The following is a 6,000-nucleotide window of genomic DNA, read 5'->3' on the forward strand; positions in this document are numbered from 1 at the left end:
GCAAATGCTTTTATCCAAAGGTACACATTTTATCAGTTTTTCCCTGTCTTCCCTGGAGAAATAGATGTCTAATTTATGAATCGTTCTCAGATCTTTTCGATTAATCAAAAACAGTTTGAATGATTCAATCAAGATTCAGACTGGTCTAATTCTCAAGTTCATCCCACTACATTTACATGCACCCATTTGTTTATAATCGGATTGATGGCTCAGTCTGATGAAAAGCCTTCATGTAAGGCTCAATCTGAGCTCGATCCGAATGAAATTCCGATCGAATTGAAAGGGGTGGTGTAGACCTGAAATAATCCGATCGACAGGAAAAAAATTAAGTATGTTAACGCTTGAATCCAACTATTTTCAGATTTAAAAACACCTTGTGCACATGCCCAGTGCCGTGATGTGTAAGTTTACAAATGTTTTATGTCTAACTAATGTACGTATGTTTTTTATGTCTCATGTCTTACGAACTGTTCAGGGGATGAGACTAGATTTATAAAATATTTGCTAAAAAAAAATATATATTTTTATCTTTTTTAGATATGTCATCAAGGCAAAAATGAGGCAACTCTGGTGACATTTTGTTCGGAATACATGCAAATGCGCATGTAAACGAATATGTCAATCGGATTGAAAAGTGTTGGGTTTAACAGAACTCTCAGAATCTGGAATCAGATTTGATTCATTGTGTCTGACGAAAATAAGTGCATGTAAACACTTAATGACAGCTCACTCTACAGTAAGATTATCGATGGATAGTTTTGTTCATAATTTTGTTCTGAAATGGCTTCTGAAGACTTTTATTTTTGACGCCGCTGAGCATACAGCGCTCTCATTCTCCAAATTCATTAGTTATGGCCTCTGTTTAACAATATTGGCTAATATGTCACTACATAGAACTGTTAAACAAAGAAAGTAAACTGTATACAAAAAAGTATTACAGCATTTGCTTTTATATTATTAGTGACAAAGGCAAACACTATTACTTTCGCATTTATCGTCTGCATTCAACAAATACGCATTTATATCATTTAAACAAATCTTTAAATATCTAATAAACATTTAATTTCACAAACCTTGCAGACTTTCAGATATTCTGAAGTGTGCATTTGAGGCCTGCATGATCGCGTGTATTCTGTCCCTGTGAATTGAATGCGGACAGGAGAGTTCAGCTTCACTGGATCTATCGACAAACTTTAAACCTCTGATTTCAAACGAAGCTGCACTATATTCAGTTGCCAACTATGTCATTTTCACTGTTCTGTAAGTAAAATTAAGTGTTACCTTGTCTTTATTAAATATATAGGGATATATATTCCCAGTTTGCACAAACTTAATGAGTGTCCTGCAGGTTACAGTGTTTACTTCCTTTTTATTAATATTTTTTTTCAACAATTTCTTTATTTGTGAAAAATACTGTAATCAAGGGTATTAAAAGAATCAAGAAGTTGTCATCTATAGTAAGTCTGTTTAATTTAGAGATTTATTTTATTAAATCATTTTCAAATTATTTATTTTTAATTTAAAAATTAATTCAAATAAATAGTATATCACTGAAAAAAATTATTCGTTGAATTTAATTAAAAAAATTGTCGTAAGTGGTTGCACACAATTGATTTTAGCTACATTTAAACAAATGCATTAAGTTGAACTTAATTTCATTTCAATGCATTTGTTTAAATGTAGCTAAAATCAATTGTGTGCAACCACTTACGATAAAAAAATTGATTAAATTCAACTAATCATTTTTTTCAGTGTATAGGCTTCACATCGGTCAGCGGCCACCTGCTCTCTAAGATATCGGCATCGGCAATCACAAAACCGATATCTGTCGACCACTAGGTTTGTAACAACTTGAGTGAAGACAAGAGTAAATTTTTGGCTGATGTATTCCTTAAAATCTTTCCCTCTGTCCCAAGATGCTACCTTACTTCCAGTGCGCCTGTCCATCTATGTCTCTCTCCAGCTGTTCTCGCTCACTGTCTCTGCCTCACAGTTTTTCTCTCCTTCCATCTCTTGTCTGCGTGGCTGTGTGTGTGTGAATGGAAATCATTTCAGGCATCACTACCCACGGCTAATGCTGAAATGTGTTCTCTAAGGTGTCCACAGTGAATGTGAATACAGTCATGCCTGAACCATGATACCACACAGTCTGATATTCCGTATTACCTCAAGGAGCATAATGACATCCTTGCTACTTCACGCACAGCACAACCTTCATCATCTTTTTCTCCCCTCTTAGTAAGTCGTAAGACCTCTGGTCAGTTGTGCCTTTGAAGCTGTATTATCGGCATTAAGAGGTCAACTCCGGCACAAGGCGAATGAAGGTCAGGTGCATGTCTAAGACTCTGACCTCCATGTAATTGCCTTAGGGCCCTTTAAACTATGTCATTGTGTGGCTCCCATTTGCTGCGCTTCATTGGACAGAAGTGCTTACAGCAGTTTGATGCTCATAATACTTTCAGTGCGCTGAGCAACAGACCACCTCCTGAGACAGTTTCAGAAACCATGGAAACTTCATAAAACTGGTTAAACTTAAGTGCCCTTCAAACTTGAACATGTTCTTGTTTGTCTGTCAAGTGGAAAACATTTTTTAAAATACGTATGTGTAACTGAACTAAATCGACATGCTGGGCAAAGCATCACAATGAGAAACAAAACCTTGCTGGTGTATCACCTTAGCAATGAATAATTAAGTTAAAGGTTCAGTATGTGACTTTTCAAAATCGTTGTCGAACACTGTGGATATTTGAAATCAACCCAAACAAACATGCTCCTCCCTTCATTGCTCCACCCCCAAAATGCACGAACACGCAATGCAGGAGTGTCTCTTTTATCATAGCAGAAGCGAAGCAAAATAATGCTTTCCAAAAAGATGACAAGAGAACGACAAAAAATGAACATCCAGTACACAAGAATATATACAACCAAGAGTCCGTTGTAAGTCAGCAACAGCACACACTCAAAACCAATGTTACTCAAGTATTGAGCAGAAACAACGCAACATCAGGTCCGTTTTTACGTCTCTCTAAAGCTCGTGTCTGATCACTTTTTCCAGTGATATTCCTGTGAGCATTTCTCTTTTGTAATGTCTCTCTCTTAGCCATCTCTCTTTTCTTCAAATAGGCTATCCCTCTGATTGGCTACAAGTTTGTTGTGGAGCTCCGTCCGATGCACTTTCAACAGCGTTTTTTTTCATAAATCACTTACTCCAACTTTTAACCAGCACACTGGGCAAAAAAGAGTGGATGTGAATAATATCTAAAATATCAAACCACACCTGTGAATAACCTCATTGGTGTATAACTTTTCTTATGAGCCAGTCAAAATAATTTATTGGTCAGAATATTATTCAATGATTTAGTGATTCATTTTTATCACAGTTTCCACCAAAATATTAAGCAGCACAATTGTTTTCAACATTGATAATAACAAGAAATGATTCTTGAGCAGGAAATTATAATGATTTCTGAAGGATCATGACAATTAAACTTTGCCATCACAGGACTAAAAATGTTTTTAATAATATTTAAAATAGAAAAAAAGATATATTTTCAATTGTAACAATATTTCACAAAATGACTCGTTTTGATAAAAACAATTGCAGCCTTGGTGCGCATAAGAGACTTCTTTCAAAATAAAAAAATCTTACTGACACCAAACTTTTGAACACAATTTAAGGTTGAATCGAATTTAAGAGGCCTGTTGAAATTAGAATCAACATATTATAATACCAACCAAATGACTGTTAAAAAGATCAATCGTGTGTGTGTGTCAACTGTTATCACCCTACAAGAGCTGCAGTTGTGAACGAGAGATACATTTCAAATAACAAGCCAGAGGGGAATCACAATGTCAAAGCATTTCATAATTACAAGATATAAATAGGCCTATTATCACAGTGCATGAAACTTTTGACTTATCTCAAAGCTCCTTAATTATCTTTATATGGCAAAGCATTCATCTTGATCTCCTAATAAAAAACAGGATGGCCACTTCATCTCTAACTAATGGAGCTTTTGTTACCCAAAACTTTAGGCTGAAACATGGACGTTAACTCATGAGATCACCCGAGTCCTCCTCCTAACACACACACACACACATAGACACAGACACACACACTCTTTCTCTCCATATCAATGGCGTCAGCTGCACACAGATGCCAACTGAGCACCAGTCTCACTGATCTATTCATTACACCAACAGAACATCACTGACTCATTATTTAAGTCTTTTAACAGATCAATTCTGGGAAACATGAATGTAATAAAGTCAATAGTGTGGAAAAGGGTCAGTAGCAACTGTAAACGAAAATAAATGTGAGGTGGTAATGGTGAAATACAAGTTTAAAAAAAAATTCACTACTATGATTGGCTGATTTATCATTTATGATGTCCAGGTGCAAAAATCAACCTTAATGCATGAAAATTGTGCAAATTTTTCTAATTATAAAGACAACTCACAAACTCTGACATCAACTTATGCTCATGTCAGAATGAAAATGACATTTAAATTATTTAAAACGTGCAATATAAGCTTCAAATTGTTAACTGATTTCTAGCGAATTAACGATGGTGACAGGAGGCACACCTTTCAATACACCTGCAGTGTTGACAGAGGATATGACATATTACTAACACATAAACACATAAAGCACTACCACACGCTACTGGCGTGATCGAATCAACCACAGATGCAGCTTCGGTGCTGCCTTTGCAGAGAGAAAATGGAAACAAGCGAGTTAAATGATGTGGCTGATGGAAGTGAATGACACGGTAAAGTTTAATCCATAAGATAACGTAGGCTACCATCCTCAAAATTAATATCACGTCCAGTCGCATTTGACTTCATTTAATTTTGTCTTGAATGAATAAAACAATTAACAGATTTTTTTTCAACAGATGGATTCAATGGGGTACAGATGCAGAGAGGAGTGATGAATGAATAAAAGAAATGTGGTCTCAGTTAGACCGCTCTTTAAATGCGTTATTTTGCTTAATGTAGCTAACAGAGACAGATTACAAATTGACTTTGATAAGACCAAGAGAAACAAAACTCAACAAACGATACTCAAAAACGCTCTTTGACCATAATAGCATATTATTAATTATTTAAATCATCTTAATTCTGCTTACTCACGCAGTTTATTTCAGTTATTTCCTCTCCTCATGTTCCTGCAGACGTCCGTTCACAGCAACAGTTACGCGAGCGTTTTCATTCACGCGCGCCCCGCGTGAAATCATTCATTCCTCCTGTCAGGAATTTACCGGATGGTCTCCGTATCACTCAAACGTTAACCCACCATGTCGGTTAAGAATCCAAGCAGAGTCTCTCCGGACAGACCCACGCGGCGAATCCCGCATCAGTCTCTGAACGTGTGTGTGTGTCTTTTTCTCTGACGAGGACGGACCGCAAGAGCCCCGGTGATTTTACTTCTTATTGATTCTCCTTAAGCGCTTAAAGTCCAAGAGCAGGTCAGATTCAGGACGCTGTTTGTTAGTCCTCAAGTAACGGTAAAAAAGTACCATGACAGCTCCAATGAAAGTACAACCCACCTCACACAGCCCTCATTCAACCTACTCTGCCTCTCTCTCTCTCTCTCTCTCTCTCTCTCTCTCTCTCTCTCTCTCTCTCTCTCTCTCTCTCTCGGCACTAATCTCATTTGCCTGGTCAGTAAAGGTGAGGGCAGGTAAATCTTGATGTGAACTGAGCATTGTCTGGCAGAATTATATAATGGGGAATAATATATATATATATATATATATATATATATATATATATATATATATATATTAAAAAAACATGTCCAAGTCATTACTATATTTATATCAATTATATATATTGCAAGATAATCATTCCAATAAATAAATTAAAAACTGAAAAGTAATTGTGCATAATATTACTATTTAAAACAAACAAATAAATAATTGTTTTTATTCAGAAAATATATATATTTTAAATAGTATACTTTAAATTTGGATGGGGGGAGGGTTGGACTTTATT

General features: G+C 35.9%; 1 protein-coding gene across 1 annotated transcript in view; it reads right to left on the bottom strand.

Moving 5' to 3' along the window:
• Positions 1 to 5,547, bottom strand: part of LOC311069437 (protocadherin-15-like) — a 268,582-nt gene extending 263,035 nt beyond the window's left edge. The window contains exon 1 of the mRNA XM_084092609.1: positions 5,137 to 5,547. The gene's annotated coding sequence lies outside the window, so the exon portion shown is untranslated. The remainder of the gene's footprint in view (positions 1 to 5,136) is intronic.
• Between the last annotated feature and the right edge of the window lie 453 nt (positions 5,548 to 6,000).

Source organism: Abramis brama (assembly GCF_963993115.1).
Source record: "Abramis brama genome assembly, chromosome: 19".
Lineage (NCBI taxonomy): Eukaryota > Metazoa > Chordata > Actinopteri > Cypriniformes > Leuciscidae > Abramis > Abramis brama.